At 40.6% G+C, this 21,169-nt stretch overlaps 1 protein-coding gene across 1 annotated transcript in view; it reads left to right on the top strand.

Moving 5' to 3' along the window:
- The first annotated feature begins 1,019 nt into the window (after nt 1–1,019).
- LOC126427155 (ankyrin-1-like) overlaps nt 1,020–21,169 on the top strand; it is a 90,626-nt gene continuing 70,476 nt past the window's right edge. Inside the window, exon 1 of the mRNA XM_050089381.1 lies at nt 1,020–1,114. The gene's annotated coding sequence lies outside the window, so the exon portion shown is untranslated. The remainder of the gene's footprint in view (nt 1,115–21,169) is intronic.

Below are 21,169 nucleotides of genomic sequence, written 5' to 3'. Positions count from 1 at the left end.
GTCGCGCGGCTCCAGACTGAAGCGCCTAGAACCACTCGGCCACCCGGCCGGCTAATCTCATTCATCTCTTTTATAACGGGATCTCAGTATGTTGACGCGTGAGCTAGGGCTCTCGTGTTTTCGAACTGTAGTTCATGTCCGTTTTCCAAGTAAAGGTCAGTTATGGTCAACTTGACAAGCTCCCTTTGTTTAATATCTTATGCTCAGTACAACGCTCTGCAACTGTGAATTGTTTGACGCATGTAAATGCTGCCACATTTACAAGGAACGCCGCACATACTGGGCACATGAACAGCTGTGCTGCCTTTAAGGGGGTAGGACGTCAAACGGCCCGACTTGTAACAGGAGAGGCTCCACAAGACATTTTATTCAGAAATCACACTCATGGCAGTGGAAGTTCAAAAACACAACAAAATAATTTTCTTTTTACATGTGGAATTTCAACATTTTTCACCCACTATTGGCTGCATTTGTTGCTATAGGTATACTTTTCTTCATAAGTAAGAGAGATTCTACTATGAATTTGGCGCAGCATACAAACCACACTTACAGCTGTATGAAGCTCTAGAGTTTACTTAATTTATGAAAAAATGAGTAAGCTGTTACATTTTAAACTTTATGTTTAGATAAAAAATCTAATTTTATTGTCAATTATCTCAGTTTTTACCAGAGTTTTTATAGATTTGGAAAATTCTAGATTTTCATACACCTGTAAGCATGGTTTGTACGCTGCGCCAAATTAACCGAAGAGTCTGTCTTACCTATGAAGAAAAGCCAATAGCAAGTGAAAAAATGATGAAATTTAATTACTTTATTTTTTTGAATTTATCAGCAATAACAAAATTATGGGCGACAGTCTTCGTATTACGTTCGCATGTTCTGCGTGGGGTCCCTGGGAGCGCTGCCACCTGTGTGAGGCCCCCGTAGCAGACTGCAGTTGGTACTTGCCGGCCTCGCAGCCGTTGGCAGCACTGACTGCGTGCCACAGCCCTGCCGCTTCAGGCATCAGTCGCGTTTGTAGCGAGTCGCGTCCAGTGTGATGTTCTGCGTTGGGATTTCGTGCTGCTGTTTCTGCGCCGAGAATTTCTTCTGCTACACCCACACCCTTAATATGGTAAGGACGACCGTTTTCATGCGTTCCCACAGTATTTAATTATTTTCTTTTGGTTTGTTTCTGCAAAGTCATGGTAGCTGTAAGGTTTCATTTAGGTTCACTATGGAGACTATCGCGTATAAAACAAACCACGTTCGTTTATTACGCTCTCAAAATACTAACGAATTTCGTATTACAAATCTTGATATTTTAAAGTCCTACCGACATGCCTATTAATTCTGCTGTTCTACGGACTTTAGGTATGAGTGAAAAGCATAGGCTCGGACGAGATTTCTACTCGTATTCGCACCATTTTGTTGAATTTTTTTTTCCCGAAATGTAGGTTCGTATTTGTACACATGTGATCCATAAAAGGATTATTCTGCTTGTTAGGAATAACAGAACAGAATGACGGAACACTGCTTGTGCAAGTAGATAAGATGCTATGGCAACTTCGACTGTTGAGGAATTACTTTATGTCAGGATACTGCGTAGACCTAGGGACAGTCTGATCCTACTCCTAATGGCTTGAAATCAAACCAAGCGAGACGCATTTTGACAGTTCCATAGTGGAGCATTGAATCAGATATTTCCCGAAGCAGTCGGCTCCACGAAAACTGCCGAATTTAGTACAACTAATCTGTTTGCGTCTTTCCCCGAGTCCTGCATTAGCAATCGTCAGCACGTTAAGTCACACAAATGTGCTTTAGTACAGAACGCTGTTCCATTTAATTTCGATATCTTCACTTTTCTAGAGAAATGTTTTAGGTGACAAGGTAGTCTGTTGGGTAGTCAGTAAGACAGATAATTTTATCGTCCATTTCGTCTTTGTTCTATATGTGTAAGTGCAGAAATGAATGAATTCTTACGTTGACCTAAAATTGATCCTCTTGCTAGAAAAGTTGTCAAAATTCCCGGCGTTAGGGGCTTAGTCTTCACTTCTGTTAATAATCGTGCATCTCCAGGCAGTGACTGTGCCGTACACTTACCAAAAAAGTAGTCGGTTTTCTGATAAAGGGGTATCCAGACGAGTGAAGCAGTATCCCACGTAAAGGACCAGTACTCAAACATTTTTGCAGTAAAACCAGCCATCCTCAGAATCCTTTCTGACAAGTGTTTGTCATTGCTCAGAACGATATCAAAATACAGAGTATCAGTTACAAATCTCACTGCAAAACTCAACTATTATATATATTCTTGATGGAACAGTCCATAGCTGTACTTCCGGTTCATAGCGTGCACGTTGGACACTACGAACAGGCATTTCACCTGTGGACTGTTCCATCAAAAAATAAGCTGGGAGAAACTGAAGATTCACATACATGTTCTTGTCAAACCAAACGGGTGCTCCTGAGTAATACTTTACTACGACAAATAAAGAATTATTAAACTGTTGTGGCTTTAAGAAGAACGCATTGTTACATCTGTAGGTGCCTACAGTATAAAGTGTGTTGCTGTTGCGTAGAGAAAGGAATACACAGTTTATATCACAGCAAGCGGATCTCTTGACATTAATACGTTAAGAGTAATTTCATCGTCTTTTGTGGAAGTAAATGAAATATAGCAACGCGGGTGGTTGTAGACAAACTTCCACAAAGAAGGGCTGATACGATAGCCACCTCCTCACCTCCCTGAAATATGGATTGTGTTGACAAATTGGTCTGCATACATACATACGTACATGCATACATACATACATTGATCCTTGTTGCATAGAGCATTAATACATTTCGTAATGATGTGGGATGTGTCACTTTAACATAAGTTTTCTTTATACAAAATAGTAAATATTTTTATAGTTAATACTTCATGTCTAAAGATTCATATATTCAGTAGGAGCTGTCATTCAGGAATACTTTTATTTTCTTTTAAATGTTCTTTAGATATCTGCCGGATTTTTAATGCTATTTGGCAAATGACCAAATATTTTTGTGGCAGCATAATTCACACCTTTTTGTGACAAAGTGAGATTTAATCCAGAGTAGTGAAGATCTTCGTTTCTTCTAGTGTTGTAGCTATGCATTTTGCTGTTATTTTTGAATTGGGGCGAGTCATTGACAAATGTCATAAATGAATGTATGTACTGCGAAGGTACTGTGAATATCTCAAGTTCATTAAATAAATGTCCGCAAGGTCATCTTCGGTGGGCTCCAGCTGTTAGCCTGATGCTATGAATACTTTTCCTCTTAGTGACGAATTCCCCCCAAATACGATACCATGTGTAAGCAGTGAATGAAAATAGGCATAGTAGGCTCATTTAATGATGTTCATCACCAATATTTTGCAATAAACCCAGTAGCATAAGTAGCTCAACCTAATCATTTCAGCAGATCATTGATGTTTCTTCAAATTCAATTTCTCATCAGTGTACACATCCAGAAATTTTTAATACTCTGCCTTAGCAATAGACTTGCTTTCATAGCCTATATTTATCAATGGTGTTGAAACGTCCCCTTAGAACAATTGTACATATGAAATGTCCACTTAGAACAATTTATACATGACTGTGCTTAACCTGGCACACAATTTTTAAGTAACGAGCGTGTCGCATTAGCGATGAAAGGCACACCGTAATGGCTTGTTCTCCAGGTGTCCTGACTGTGCTTAACCTGACACACAATAATTTTAGCGCAACGCAATCTGACTATCAAAAATCCCTGCAAAAGAATGGCCCTGACAAACATTAAACTATACCTTTCACAAATCACTTACCTCACAAAAATCTTCGTTGCTCGAACTACTGCAATACAGCGAGTGCCACTACTGCCAGCTAAATAAAAGATTCAAACTACTGAAGGCACTAACTACTGATAGTCTTAGCAAATGAAAGATTCTAATAGAGAACAAACAATGTATTTACCTCAAGATTCATAATATATACAGCAGTTCATGACATTTTTCAAAACTCCGCCATCTCTCTCCTCACATCCACCACTGCTGGCGGCTCACCTCCAACTGCCCAGCGCTACGCGCTGTTCGCATCCAGCTATAGCAGTTCATGACAACAATGGCAGACAACAATGCAAACTAGCCACATACTGCACACAGCACAGCCAGTGATTTTCATACAGAGTGCTATGTAACGTTGCCAATAAAAAACATAAACAGCAAACTTACATAAAGAAAACATAAACAGCCTACTTACATAGCCCCCATGCTCCCCACAAAAAATTTTACAAAGGGTGTTGGGCACTGGCCAATACAGATTTGAAAAAATTTTTCATAATTACAATCACAAAGATATCAAATGCACACACTGATTAATACAATGTTGGTCAAAAGCTAAAATTTTCTCACAGTCAATAAAGACAGTCCTGATCATTCACCACAGTAAAACTGCCGTTTCTTTTATCAAAGTCTGAGCAATAAAGACAATGCACACGGAAGTAGTGGATGTCCATGCAGTCTTGAAGAAGTAGTGTTGTCCTTCCAACAGAAAGACAGTGCTGACTCTTGAAATGCTGACAGGTAATGGGCCACAACGGAGCAAACCCACAGCAGAGTCAGTCGACGTGTTGAAGAATATTGGTAGGTAGGTCATCACAGAGCAGACCGACTGTAGTCCTGGTAGAGATTGTGGTATTGGTGGGCCACCAGAGATGCAGACCCACTGTAGTCCTTGTAGAGAGTGTGGACAGGCCCACTGTAGTCCTGGTAGAGATTGTGGTATTGGTGGGCCACCAGAGATGCAGACCCACTGTAGTCCTTGTAGAGAGTGCGGACAGGCCCACTGTAGTCCTGGTAGAGATTGTGGTATTGGTGGGCCACCAGAGGTGCAGACCCTCTGTAGTCCGTGTAGAGACGGCCAGCAGCCATCTGCTGCGACTGTGCAGGTGCACAATCACCATCGAAGAGTCTTGCAGAGAAGATAGCAAGTCCATATACCCCCACTTGTGCACTCACAAAGTTTGTGGAATTGTCCTTAGAACCAGCAATGCTGTTATCCAGTCCCTTGCGGAATTATTAACACACGTGCAAACACTATCAGTCCCTACTTCTCACATATTGTCCATATACTATGACCAACAGAATGTGTGCAGTGAAATGAATGCGTACAAGTTGCTTAATTGGATTAACTGGCGTCAATTACAGTTATATAACATAAGAATACAATAACAAAGGTACAAAAAACATCATTAAAAACATAACAATACAGATAATATTGGTAGTAATAGGGCTTTACAAAAGAATAGAAATAAACATATACATCAGTGTTACAGGAATTATAACATGAGTACATACATAAAAGATCAGAATAACTTGCGAAACATCAACTTCACACATGAGCATTAAAACAGAATAAATAATGTCTAAACATCTTTACAAAGAAAATAACAGAGTATTAATGCCAATTATATTTGAGGATAACAGTATGCCTCATCACAGTGAATGTAGCTTACTATTAAAAGAAAAAAAATTCTATGAAACTACACAGAGACAGGAAGAAAACAAATACACAAGGGTACACAAACACATAGTGGGATAACACAAAAGGAAAGAACAGGGTTTGTTTTCAGTGTAACATTTGGTACTGCAGTCCACCCCACAACTTCATTCCGTACATCTTTCATCTTATTTCAACCTTTGTTTCCACCAAAAAAATTCTATATAAGCATGCTTTCTGTATTTATATGTTCACACATTGCTTACCTCATCATTTATTTCCAAGAAAATCCTACCTATACCTCGTTCCTGTATTCTATTCATATTTCTTTCAAAATAATTATTTCTGATTGTACCATACTCATTTGGGCCCAAATCATTCTTCGCAATGCATTCTTTGCCTATTCTCCATAGTCAGTTTCTTATATAGTCTACCCCCTCTTAAGCTAACTTAAATCTACTGAGCTCAGATATATATACCAAGGGACGAGGCAATGCAGCATGACAACAAATCAACACAAACAGAAATGACAAAAAATGCAAATTGGCAAAGCTAGCAGCATAAATTAGCAAAGCAAGTGCAATATTACAACTAATATAAGGCACTGTGCAGGAAACAAGAAAAACTAGCTTAGAAGAGTAACACAAAGTCCAATTCAGTAACACTATGCCTGGCAAACAGCAGCAACTTATACCTAAACATGACATAGCTCAAGCAGAAAAAATATTACAGTAAAAACAACAATCCAGACAAGGGAAAAGCATATTCACATCTTAATGTCTATGTAATTAAAGTGGTGCACCATAACAACTTATTGTAAAAAAAATATTACCATGTACTTGAAAAGAAAACTATGTGTCCAGTTACTAGTTCCTTCTTATTGTTCTTTCCTTTCCAAGTGCTCCTTTTTTAAAGAATGTGGATCATAAAATAATTATTTAATAGATCTGTTGACAGAAAGAGTTCACATTAGCAAATGCATTTTATTTTATCAAAGCAATGCTGTAACACAGCTGGAAACCAGATATCAAATGAAATAAGCAACTACGAAAAGCAAAGCATAAAAATATCATTCAATAGTCATGTGGCATTTCGTTTCATAAGTTAATTGCTCTCAACTCTCGTAAAAAGACACTTGTCATAATCAGGTGTGCAGATGTACGAATATTTCCCATCAATTCATAAGCATTTCAGTAATTAGCACAAAGTGCGAGTAATCATATGTTTTTAAGTAATGAGGGTGTCGCATTAGCGATGCCCTCTACAAAGGAATGTCATTAACAGGGGTCTAGGCCTCTCTTTGTCCTTCTCTTCCACCTGTGCCTCTGGCACACCCTAATGGCTTTCTTTTCTACCTGAGCGTCTGAAAAGGCTTGTTCTCCAGGTGTTTGACACACCTGGGTGCCCACGTCGCATTATGTGCAGGTGGTCACTTAACTTTCTTACGGAAATATTTATGACAGCAGTTTCCGCTACAGTGACAGTCTCATATACAAAATTTCACAGGTCAAGAATTAGCGTTGCAAATGTGTAGAAACAAAATGCTATTGATATGACAGTGTCCAAAAAATTTTCGTCGGCATTGTGATACATTCACGCATTTACACACACATTTCATAACTCTTAAAGTACGATTCTTTGTTTCCAACATCCTTTTTCACAAGTCTGCGTCCCTAACCACTATTCATTATTCATATACATATAAACAGGTAATCACCTTCCTCATATATGGTAGCATCATCTTATTGACATAAACATACCTCAACAGCATAATACACATCGTCGTCGTAAAAATAACACCATAACACCTCAGTCAAATCTCAAAAACGTCGTAGCTTTCTGCAATTGTTTCAAAACCTAAAGAAAATTCTCTGCTCATTTCAGTAGTGTCATCTACCTCAAACGTACTTTAAAAATCATGATCTCATACCAAATACATCATTCAAAGCTCTCAACAGTATCACAATGGTTCCGAAAAAATATGAAGAGTTCACACAGTACAGACAAAATACAATTTCTTAAGTGTGAAATAATCCAACGGTGTAATCACGTAAATATCTGTCACTGACGTAATAAAAAAGTTTGTCTCTCTCAGTTAAATGATCAGATAGCTGTGTAATTTATGTGTTAGAGGAACATGGTACCGATGTGTTAAATTGTATAAGCAAATACCATATTAGCTAGGGCTCCTTGTGCTTGCCAAACACATGGTACACAAAGTAGGCGTGTACCCCCCTGAGGATTATTGTAATTATACCCTCAGGTGTTACAGATTACAGCAATGGAATGAAATGTATTGCGAAAAACTTTCTTTGTAATTCAAAAATCTTTAAAAATAAATGTTTTAAGTACAAAATTAATCACTTAAATACGTGTCCTGTAGCGCTAAATGTGCGTCTTGCTGTAAGATAATCTCTGGGAAGTGTCGTAGTCATTGTCCTCCGAAAGCTAAGTTCTGCAGAAGTCAATGTACTTACCTCATGATAAACAAAGTGAAATGCTTTGCGTATAGATAACTTAGTTATTACGCTTATTGCCGTGATGAGGAAAGTACTGTGCTGTAACGTATTGTTGTCCTACGGAAAAGGCTGTCTCCTTGTTGCAATAGCACAAAAGTCACCACTAAAACATGTCTCACTTTATAGAAGAATTCAGAAAAAACTGTGCAGATATAAAACAGATACACCGCAAAAGCAACATTGTAAATTGTCACTCATTAGTAACATCGTGATATAATCGTGTAGCTGTCACATAAACTAACCACTGTGTCATCTGGCATTTCACATAAAGCACCTCAAATCCAGAATCCACTCGTAAGCAAACCAAAATGTTGCATGTTAACAGTTTCTCAGTGTGACAAATTGTACAAGTAGCGTGAAGTGAAAATTGCAAAGACTAAGTTAAAAAGCAGATTATCTGTCAATAAATGGTTTTACATGAGAAATGTGGTGTAAACCTTTACTCTTCTCAGTATGCATAGTTTCAACTTGAATGCAATTATCATGCGGTATTCGTCCGTAAAGAATACTGGAACTTTGCTCAAGGTTAGCGTCAATGTTATTTTTCCCTGAGCCAGCGGGCGCAGGTGGCTGCCTGTGGTGCGAGTCATTGTCTGTTTCTTTGTTGGCGCGCGCCGTTACTGGGATTGGGAGGCCTAACTTCCACAAATTCGCCTTGCCCAGAGGGCCCAGCTCTGTTTAAAACTCGCCAGTTCTGATGCAGTTCAGGTCTGTCGTTACGATCATATCGTCTGTCATCATGTCGGTAGTTTCCATAGTTTCTTTCTTGTCGGTCACATGGTGGAGAATTTCTCCTTGAATCGTAACTACGCGCTGGACCGTTGCGTCTAAAGTTATTCTGTCTCCCTTGATAATAGTTATTTTGGTTCCCATATTGTCTGTTTCTCTGATTGTCTCTGTGATAGTCATTACTGCGGAGAGGTGATCTTTCCCTGTAATTATTACTACTCTGCCAACGGTTGTCATACGGGTGGTGTCTGTTTTGGTCACGATTTGCGTTGTAAGAATAGACTTGTCGTGTCCAGTTATTATTTCTGTCGTCACGGAATTGTGACGGATGTGCCCTGTAGTGATTGTTTTCCCGTTTTCGCATCCCGCGACTGTCTGTGTCAATTTCCAATTCTTGTAACAGTCCCTGAAAAGCTTCAATGTCGTCTTTGCAACGTCCTGCTAAAATAATATGTCTCAAATGTTCGGGCAGTTTGATTAAGCAAATGCGGATGAGTTCTGAGGGGCTGTATGGGTTTGACAGGTACTGATTCTTGTGCAACATGTCTTCAAAATATTTCACAAGACTGGAAAATTCAGATTGCTCGAAGTGTTTCATCATTATGATGCTATGTTTTACGCGGTCTTGTGTGGCCTGAGACCAATATGCTGAGAGGAAGGCATGGTAAAATTCTCCTTCACTGTGGCAATCGTGAATGACCGATCGCATTCTTACAGCTGGTTCATTCTCCAAGTAGCCACACATAAATTCTAATCTGTGCTCCAATGACCAGTTGGGAGGAAAACAATGAGAGAATTGATGGAGCCATGCTTGTGGATGAATGTCGTTGCCAGAATTCTTAAATGTTTTGAATTTACGTGTAGTAATGAACAGCTTATAGTCAAAATCATCATGTCGGCGAGTCACATATCGGTCATTGTTACGTCGTGTCGGCGGTTCCATCTCAAAATTCGGTGCACCTTGCCAATTCCTTTCATAATTACCGAAATGCCCTGTGTTATTATTTTGTGGCTGTTCCGTATTTCTATGTCCCTCTTCCCTTATTGGGGCGCGAGTGTCCTCTGAAATACGTAATTCTTGTATTACCTGTGTCAGCTGATCTTGTACTTCCCGCATTTCTCTTTTGTATTGCGTATTAATTTGATTCTGATTTTGTTTGAATTTTCTTATTTGTTCATACTCTTCTGTGTCAGTGAAGGCTACGGGTCTTGTGTCATTCAGATCATCATCTACCTTTGTAGATAAGTTAGTGACCTGATCCGAAAGTTCAGCTACTTTCTCCGATACTGAACACATTTCCTCAGTGTGTTTTTCTGAACCAAGTTTCAGAGTGTCCATTTGTGTTGAAATCGAATCTACTGTGTTCTTTAAGTTTTCCTGAGTTTTTGCCAGTTGCGTAACCGAATCGGTAGATGCAACGGAGTCAATTTTAGCCCACAAGGTCTCATGATTTTCATGAACAATGGTTTGCAGCTCTTTTATGGCTGCTTCGTGATTCTGTAATGCATTTTCATGCCGCGAAAAAATAGGCTGAAAATGCTCACAAATTTGTGTTTTTACGTCATTACACACTTTCTGACACTTCGATTCAATGTTATGTAACTCAGCAGTTAAATCTTCACGTGTTTGTTCGAGTGTGGTGTCTAACTTTAGGAGCTTTTGCTGTGTTTGTCTCTGATTTTGTTCCATTGTGTCTAACTTTTTAAGATTTTGTTCCACTGTGTCTAACTGTTGCTGTGTTTGTCTCTGGTGTTGTTCCATTGTGTCTAACTTTTGCAGCTTTTGCTGTCTTTGTCTCTGATTTTGTTCCATTTGTTGCATTAGTTGTAATAACAATGCATTAGTGTCTGGAATCTGTTCCTCTACGCTTTTCGGCAGTGCATTAGCACCGGCAACATTCACATTTTGACAAGCAGAAAATGTGTTTTGACTTATTTGAGAAAACGGTGAGGACGCAAAACCTGAATCTACAGTATTAGTAAAATTGTGTCCTGTCATTTCGGATTCCTGAGGCGAGCTGTTGCCGACCGATCGATCGATAATGCTTCCCTGTTCACTACCTGTTTGACTGTCTACGCCATTGTTTGACGCCCGCTCCATTTCCCTATGCACAGTTACCAAATTACTACTTTGAACATTAGTTAACTCATTACACAGTGGCGCTAACACATTGCTTTCGTCTTCACTGTCGTTTCTCAGTTTACTTTGGAGCCGAGTGTTACGTTTTTCACACGCCATTATTGTGACAATATTTCACACGATAACACAGAAAAGCACAATTTGAATAGCAAAAATAAGAGAACACATTAACATAGCACTGAAAATAATATGTAGTTAATTACAAGCGCAGCTGCGAAATACTTGTTGCAAATCTACATGCATGCCACAACTGTTTTACATTACAACAATGAAAGACTGCAACTACAAAGGAGATTCTCTCTACAATTACGTGCTAGCAATAAACAAAAGCTACACTAAATACACAAACTACAAGAAAAAATCAGAAGATTCCAGGTTCGAATCCTGGCAGGGTCGCCATATGAAACGTCCCCTTAGAACAATTGTACATATGAAATGTCCACTTAGAACAATTTATACATGACTGTGCTTAACCTGGCACACAATTTTTAAGTAACGAGCGTGTCGCATTAGCGATGAAAGGCACACCGTAATGGCTTGTTCTCCAGGTGTCCTGACTGTGCTTAACCTGACACACAATAATTTTAGCGCAACGCAATCTGACTATCAAAAATCCCTGCAAAAGAATGGCCCTGACAAACATTAAACTATACCTTTCACAAATCACTTACCTCACAAAAATATTCGTTGCTCGAACTACTGCAATACAGCGAGTGCCACTACTGCCAGCTAAATAAAAGATTCAAACTACTGAAGGCACTAACTACTGATAGTCTTAGCAAATGAAAGATTCTAATAGAGAACAAACAATGTATTTACCTCAAGATTCATAATATATACAGCAGTTCATGACATTTTTCAAAACTCCGCCATCTCTCTCCTCACATCCACCACTGCTGGCGGCTCACCTCCAACTGCCCAGCGCTACGCGCTGTTCGCATCCAGCTATAGCAGTTCATGACAACAATGGCAGACAACAATGCAAACTAGCCACATACTGCACACAGCACAGCCAGTGATTTTCATACAGAGTGCTATGTAACGTTGCCAATAAAAAACATAAACAGCAAACTTACATAAAGAAAACATAAACAGCCTACTTACAATATTTATCAATGTTGTTACGCCATTTACTGCACAGAATTGCATACACTTTTTTCTCAAAATTTAATGAGAGTCCATTTGCAGAGAACCACTTAATAATTTTGTGAAAGACATTATTTACAATTTCCTTGAGTGTGATTACTGTACTTGTATCATTAGCAAAAAGAACTACCTTTGCATGCATTAATATATATTGAGAACAGTAAGGGACCCAAGACTGAACTCTGTGGGACACCATTCTTGATACCTCCTCAGTTAAAGGACTCTGCTGATTTTTGCAGACAATCTGTAGTGCTAATTTCAGCCTTCTGCGTTCTTCCAGTTTAATATGAATTAAACCATTTGTGCGCTGTCCCACTCATGCCACAGTACTTAAGCTTGTGTAGAAGAAATTCATGATTCACACCATCAAAAGCCTTTGAGAGGTGACAAAATATCCTAATGGGTGATGTTTGGTTATTCAGTGCATTTAATATTTGATCAGTGAAAGCATATTTATAGCATTTTCTCTTAAAAAGCCTTTCTGAAAACCAAATTGACATTTTGTTAGTACTTCATTTTTACAGGTACATGATGCTACTCCTGAGTACATTACTTTTTCAAGACTTTTGAATAAAGCTATCAGAAGTGAGACTGGCTGGTAGTTGTTAGCATCAGACCTATCTCCATTTTGGAAACACGCAAGCGTCCGATCCCGCCCATCTGCTTTGACGTCACAAATATGGCGGAAACGACCATAAACCACGATTCCAATATGGCGCATATAAAGTCGTTACGTACACATGATGAGGACGAAAATACATCGAAAAACAAACACACACACACTTTCCACAAAAAGCCTAATGAGACTAACGGGACAAGCGCGGGAAATGGGGTGTTTTTGGGTGGAGGCAAACTAAATATAAACTAATTTAGACACCCGCCCCAATACAAAACAACACAAAACTCTCCAAATACCACTAAACACAATATCATCTGGAATCGGACACTTCCCTTGACCTATATAGCTCAACTGCGCTCCCTATCCCGTAAATTAGGATCAGACACTTTCCTTGGCCTATATAGCTCGAAAAACATCTCCCGATACCAATACCAACATACGCAGCCACACATTGGGATCGAACACTTCCCTTGACCTGTGCACTGTTAATTTTATCCGTCATATCCATTCCTGAACAAAAACAACAACCGATTAATTTTACTAAAATTACCAAACGATGTACAGCGAACATTAAATTAACTTTCACACAAAATCGTTAACTCACTGAAACGAATTCCACCACAAACACAGCCGACACTCGAACAATTCTGGATAATGATCAAAAGCAAACTGAGCCCATTACACCACACGAACGAAAACCCTGAACACACCACCAGGGAGCACAACAAACCACAACAAGACGACATCTACAAACACACCACACTCACAAACCAAACTCCGCGCCGTCGTGACGTCCCACACAACACCCTTACGTCACAGGTCAAAGCCGACGCGTGGGATCGGACGCTTCTGTCGACCCCTCGTTTTTACGCAGTTTTTGAACAACAGCGTATTTCAGTCTATCAGGAAAAATACATATCTGGCTGAGACTCCTACTTATTTGTTGGGAACAAGATTTCAGTACTCCGTAGCACAGCGAGAGGTCTAGGTTGGTGTGGAGTAAGGTGGTATGGCTGTGAGACAGGTAAGGCAATGAACGTGAATGAGAAATAAAGGGTGGGGCTACGGGGTTCGTATGTAGCATGTACTTCATCATAAGAGCAAACCAGATGTAAACAAAAGCAAGCGGGATGATTGGTCAGCAGCCGTAGGTAGCTCTCTTAAACTGGTGGTGTTCCGCTCTTGGAAGTAGGTCCAACTTAAGTGCTCGGTAGCTTATATAAGTATGTCAGTGCGGAAGAACCTTTCAGACATTCTGACGTATTAACAGCCATCAACGTCTATCTTAATCGTACTTTACCTACGTAACTTTTATCTTAAATTGTGTACAGTCAGTGTCTCTGTAACCAGTACTTGTGCTCTGATTGTCTCGCTGTTCATACGTACCGCGAAAATGGACGAAACTGCTTCCTGCTTCGTAGTGAAACACGCGCGTGGAACACCGTTAATGGCGAGAAACAAGTAGTTAATGTTCTTCACAAGATTACAGACAAAAATCAGCTTTTGACTTTTTCGAGTAGGACTATGTATCAGAAATAAGGGAGGTGTTAACTGTATGCGTGGCGTGATAGATAGGGTCGTAGACTGACCATCGTGTGTGCCGGCGGGCGGTGGTTCTACACTCCACGTGGTGCGTAATTTTCTTTGTTCGGTTTGAATACCTAAAGCATATAAATATGAAACTCATCACATCTACGTATACATCTATATGGTTACTCCGCAATTCACACTCAAGTGCTGGGCAGAGGGTTCATCGAACCATTTTCATACTACTTCTCTACCATTCCACTCTCGAATGGCGCGTGGGAAAAAGGAACACCCATATCTTTCCGTTCGAGCTCTGATTTCTCTTATTTTAATATCATGATCATTTCTTCCTACGTAGTTGGGTGTCGACAAAATATTTACACATTCGGGAGAGAAAGTTGGAGATTGAAATTTCGTAAATAGATCTCTCCTCAATCAAGACTGCCTTTGATTCAGTGACTCTCAGCCCAACTCGCGTATCATATCAGTTACACTCTCACCCCTATTTCGCGATAACACGAAATGAGCTGCCCTTCCTTGAACTTTTTCGATGTCCTCCGTCAATCCTACCTGGTAAGGATCCCATACCGCGCAGCAATATTCCAGCAGAGGATGGACAAGTGTGATGTAGGCTGTCTCTTTAGTGTTCTGCCAACAAAGCGCAGTCTTTGTTTCGCCTTCCCCACAATATTATCTATGTAGTCTTCCCAATTTAAGTTGATCGTAATTGTAATTCCTATGTATTTATTCGAATTGACAGCCCTAAGATTTGTGCGATTTATGGTATACCCAAAATTACTCGGATTTCTTTTAGTACCCATGTGGATGACCTCGCACTTTTCTTTGCTTAGTGCCAATTGCCACTTTTCTTACCATACAGAAATTCTCTCTAGGTCATTTTGTAGTTGGAATTGATCGTCTGATGACTTTACTAGACTGTAAATTACAGCGTCATCTGCAGACAATCTAAGGGGGCTGCTCAGATATCTCCTAGATCATGTATGTAAATCAGGAACAGCAAAGGACCTATGACACTACCTTGCGGAACGCCTGATATCACTTCTGTTCTACTTGATGATTTACCGTCTATCACCACGAACTGTGACCTCTCTCGGAGAGGAAATCACGAATCCAATCGCACAACTGAGACGATACTCCATATGCACGCAATTTGATTAATAGTTGCTTGTGAGGAACGGTATCGAAAACCTTATGGAAATCTAAGAATATCGAATCGATATGAGATTTCTTGTCGACAGGACTCATTACTTCATGGGAATAAAGAACGATATTTTCTGAAGCCGTGTAGGTTATGTATCAGTAAGTCATTTTCTTCAAAGTGATTCATAATGTTAAAGTACAGTATGTGCTCCAAAATCGTACTGCAAATTGAGGTCATTGATTTGGGTCTGTAATTAAATGGGTTACTCCTATTTCCTTTCTTGAATACTGGTTTGACCTGTGCTACTTTCCAGTCTTCAGGAACAGACCCTTCGTCAAGTGAGCGGTTGTATATGATTCATAAGAAAGGCGGTGTTGTCTGCATACTCTGAAAGGAACCTGATTGCAATATCATCTGGACCTGAAGACTTGCCTTAGTAAAGTGGTTTGAGTTGTTTCGCAACACAAATCTACTTTTATCACTCACGCTAACAACTGTTCTGGTTTCGAATTCTGGAATATGCACGACGTCTTCTTTCGTGAGGGAATTACGGAAAACTGTATTTAGTAACTCCGCTTCAGTGGCGCCACCATCGGTAACTTCTCCATCGCTATCGCGCAGTGACGGTGTTGACTGTTTTTTGCCACTGGTGTACTTTACATACGACCAGAGTCTCTTTGGGTTTTCTACCATATTTTGAGACAATATTTCATTGTGGAAACTATTAAAAGCATCTCGCATAGACGTCCGCACTAAATTTCGAGCTTCCGTGAAACTTAGCCAGTCCCCGAGCTTTTGCGTTCCTCTGAATTTGGCATGCGTTTTTGTTGCTAATGCAACAGTGATCTAACGTGTTTTGTGTACCATGGTGGATCAGTCCCGTCTCTTAACTTAGGCGGTATGAATCTATTGCTGTCGATACTGTATCTGTGAATTTGAGCCATATCTTCTCTACACTTACTTAGCTTCGAAGGAATGGAGACACTCTTAGGAAAGCATCAAGCAGAATTTTTATCTGCTGTTGTAAATAGTTATATTTTGCGTTTGTTTTTAGTGGCTTTGGTTGATATGGTTTTGCGCCATATATGGCAATTAACTCATGAGTCACCAATTTTAAGAAAAATGCAGATCTTGTAGTTCACAATTAAATATCACACGAAAATTTCTGGTTTTCATGGCAAGTATAAATTCTCAATTACCGAAATTTTATAAAAGATTGTAAAAGATGGTTGAAGATAAAACGTTATATAAATAAGTTTCTTGGAGAAAAATTGTAAAGTCAAGTACGCTCTTCGCATATGCCCATTGTTTTGTAGGACAGATGTGATCTAACATGAGCCAAAGTGATAAATGGCGCAGAAACATGGAAGACAATTTTGACGACGTCGAGCACGCTGTACAAATGGATTATTTTTAGAGTTGTGGTCGTAACACTGCAGTCTGAACCGGACAGAATTGATATGGAGCCAAGTTAAGGTATTTGTCGCGAGAAATAAGACATTAAGCTGTCAAACGTACTGCAACTAAAGCGCGAAGCTTTCTGACACGCCACTGCCAAACGTTGGAGAACTGCAGAACAGCACGTCACGAAAGAGAAGGAGGAGGAGGAAATGTGGACTTTTTTGTGGCTTGGGGTTCTGTCTCTGATAGACTCGTTATCAACGTAGCTGTACTGAAGTGTGTTCAGCGGTGTGCGATGTGGTAGGAGTTCAGAGATTACCAGACAACTGACTCCGATACCTTCAGTGGCTTACGTATTTTACTACATTACGCTACTACAGTGCGCTTTTACGCCACACATAGCTCATGTAGAAAAATTACCCTCGTTAGTCACGGATTTTCATCACTCCTGCTTTTAATTAAAATACTATGTTCGCTAATATCGATGGCGTGTTATACTTTCCGTCCGGTCACCTGAGGAGAAAATCACCCGAGTTTTACCATGTATTATTTCCTTCTGTTTAAAAATTCACATCCAAAGCTGTGTCGTCCTCTGCTCGTCTCTGTTTACGTCTGAACTGCCACTGCTCACACCAGTGCACGTTAGCTGGACCACTTGCCCGGCCAGCGCTTTCAAAGCCAAATGCGCCGGTAAAGCTGTTGCCCCGTATTACAGCACAAGTCGATACGCACAGCATAAAACGAAACCTCATCATCGTACTTGATTGCACTGGTGACCGCTTGGCATCTGCTCCACCTGAAACTAAATCCAAAGAGGTTCCAGCAAACGCGGAAGAGTACATAGTGTAATGTTTACATGAAGTTTATTGTGATGAACGGACTATAGTCCGATGTCCAGATTTGCAATACATTCAACGCACTTTGCCGTATATATCACGCCTTCCAAATTAAAATCTTAAACTGCTAGGGCACAACCACGTACCGTAAAACAAGACTCCCCACCGAGTGTCCTAGCGATGCCACACACTGGCTTTGCCCTGTGCCATAGTTTCACGTGACTCTCTCTCTACTCTCAGTACAGAGGTAGAACACAGTACTGACGTTTGTTTCCCTCCCACATTGTTGCTTGGAAGGTAGAGTGTGCTGACACGTTTCTGCAGCTGAGACTGAAAGGGCAGTTTGTGATTTGGTGAAGTGTATGAATGTGTTCTGATGGAAACAACCTAAATAGTCTTGTTACTACACGCATTTTACGCATACTGCATTTTGGTTAGTGGTTTATCCGGCATTTTCGTCGTCGGTCAAAGAAGATGGGCAGTAGTAACAACAGGTGCGGTATTTTCTTACTGTTAGTGTGGACACATCTCGTAGAGTACTGTTCCGTGTTTCCTTTCACGAAATTCGTGCAGCAAGAATAGTCATGTGCTGTTAAATGTGCTTTCAGTCTGCGTCGGAAAACAATATCTTTACTATTCACTCTTTAGGTGTCTCTGATCATGTGATCTTCTGATGCAAAGCTGTAAAGTGTTATATGGAACCCAGAATTCAAATGATGGTTCACTCATCAGTATGCAAATGAACAGACAGTAGTAAATTTGCCATCTGGATGGAAATTTCATTTTTAGCTACGTAATGCAAACGAAGTTGTACGGAGGATTTTCCCGTCATTTAAGGTTAGACGTCAGTAACTTTTCTCATGACTTCAGTTGTATCGTTTTGTGTTTGGTGGGAAACAGCAGTCGTAGTAGATGCCAGGTTATATTCAGTTTCCGCGAAGCGTAAGTGGTGCATTTCGGAGTCATTATTTATTGAATTGCACACCACGAAACTCTGTGATACATTTTAGGGTACATAGGCATTGGAAAACAGAAACGCCCTTCGCAAGTGTGCAGTCCAGGCATGCAGTACGGAGCATTGGACAGCGTTTCCAGTACTGGGAGCTGGAACAACGGTTCTGCTCGCTTGGTCGGCTGTGTTCCTGCGGAGACAAAGGAAATGGCAGAAGATCAGGCTTGATGTGGGCCGCCAAGACTGGTTAAAAAAAGAAACTTGTCACACTGTCACTCCGTGAGTTGACGACATTTGCACGTGACTGTTATAATTATTTATGCATCAAAAAGTAGTCATTTGTCATGGCTGCTACTGGATATGAGGTCCTAAATTCCGTATTATGAAACAGCACCGTTTCAGGGCAAGTGTACATGGAAGATTTTTTAAAACACGACACTTTCTTTCTGATGTGTTATAATCAGACGTCATGTAAGGAAGTATCGGCTGCTAAAGCCTTCATTACATTCAGTTTACGGTGCGGGGGCTGATCTAGCGGTTGATTGTGAGGCAGCGGTTGTAAGCGTTGAGTTACAGAGCAGACGGTGGCTACGGAGGTGTCTCGCGTCCTACCATCTCGAAGATATTTTCTCGCCTTCACGTTTGTAAAGTTTCTGGGACTTCTTTATTGAGTTAATTGCAGTATGTTCTTAAATATTCGATAATGTGTACATATAGTAGTTCTCTCTCTCTCTCTCTCTCTCTCTCTCTCTCTCTCTCTCTCTCTCTGTGTGTGTGTGTGTGTGTGTGTATGTGTGTGTGTGTGTTTTCTGGGTTGTCATTGCAAACTTGCATTGCAAATGCTAATAACTATTCACACGTTGATCATCCGGCAAAGCAAATTGCGCCATTCAAAATAAAAAGCATATAACTGACACTCCTGCAACAGAACAAAAATGTAACGTAGTCTCAGCTATACATAAAATTTAGCCATATGTGAAGTGTGCTGGCCGGTGTGGCCGTGCGGTTTAGGCGCTTCAGTCTGGAACGGCGTGACCGCTACGGTCGCAGGTTCGAATCCTGACTCGGGCAGGAACCCTTAGGTTCGTTAGGTTTCAGTAGTTCTAAGTTCTAGGGGACTGGTGACCACGGATATTCGGTCCCATAGTGCTCAGAGCCATTTTGAAGTGTACAAAATACAATTTACGGGCTAATTTTTCTTGGCCACTTCTTTCCCAGACGAAAATCTCCCATTAAAGTACCTCTTCAACCACTTATATTACGCTTTTCTTGATTTCATTACACCAAATGCTACAGATATTGACGTGTTTTCGAGAGATGCTAGCTGTGTTGTTTCGAAACGGCTTTACTTACTGGACACAAGGTAAGTGAGCTGATGGTTTACCTCACTTGTTAGAATGGCTGCCACCCCCCCCCCCTTTTTTTTCTGACTACGGACCAACTCCACACATCAGTTTTCAGATGTTTTAAAAATTTTATTTTCTTGAAAAACTTGAATGAGCAGAATATTGGAATCTGTGCAGGCTGGCTTAAGATTCTTTTTGCTTGTAAATCAGTTTTTGGTCTCACTTCTGGTGTTTATGAAGGCGTATTAGCAAATGCAGTTGGCACACCTTTTTCAGTAAGTTTCTGAGCTAATTCTTGCCAACATTATAATCTCTCCCTTATCCACAGCCCGGTCCACATGAATGCAAAACTTACGGCGTCAAAATAACGTCACGTTTGCAGAAACTCCTCTGAACTGTAGGTTGCCCTTAACACAGCTGCAAGATCACACTCTGGAAGACGAAATACACTACCGGCCATTAAAATTGCTACACCAAGAAGAAATGCAGATGATAAACGGTTATTCATTGGACAAATATATTATACTAGAACTGCTATGTGCTTATATTTTCACGCAATTTGGGTGCATAGATTCTGAGAAATTAGTACCCAGAACAACCAACTCTGGCCGTAATAACGGCCTTGATACGCCTGGGCATTGCATCAAACAGAGCTTGGATGGCGTGTACAGGTACAGCTGCCCATGCAGCTTCAACACCATACCACAGTTCATCAAGAGTAGTGACTGGCGTATTGTGACGAGCCAGTTCCTCGGCCACCATTGACCAGACGTTTTCAATTGGTGACAGATCTGGAGAATGTGCTGGCCAGTGCAGCAGTCGAACATTTTCTGTATGCAGAAAGGCCCGTACAGCACCTGAAACATGCGGTCGTGCAGTATCATGCTGAAATGTAGGGTTTCACAGGGATCGAATGAACGGTAGAGCCACGGGTCGTAACACATCTGAAATGTAATGTCCACTGTTCAAAGTGCCGTCAATGCGAACACGGGGTGACAGACGTGTAACCGATGGCACCCCATACCATCACGCCGGGTGATACGACAGTATGGCGATGACGAATACACGCTTTCAATGTGCGTTCACTGCCATGTCGCCAAACACGGATGCTGTAAACACAACCTGGATTCATCGGAAAAATGTTTTGCCATTTGTGCATCCAGGTTCGTCGTTGAGTACTTGATTTAAATGTTCCTGTCTGTGATGCAGCATCAAGGGTAACCGCAGCCATTGTCTTCGAGCTGATAGTCCGTGCTGCTGCAAACGTCGTCGAACTGTTGGTGCAGATGGTTGTTGTCTTGCAAACGTCCCCATC

Source organism: Schistocerca serialis, chromosome 11 (genome assembly GCF_023864345.2).
Source record: "Schistocerca serialis cubense isolate TAMUIC-IGC-003099 chromosome 11, iqSchSeri2.2, whole genome shotgun sequence".
Classification (NCBI taxonomy): Eukaryota; Metazoa; Arthropoda; class Insecta; order Orthoptera; family Acrididae; genus Schistocerca; species Schistocerca serialis.
This window is presented reverse-complemented; position numbering and strand designations above follow the sequence as displayed.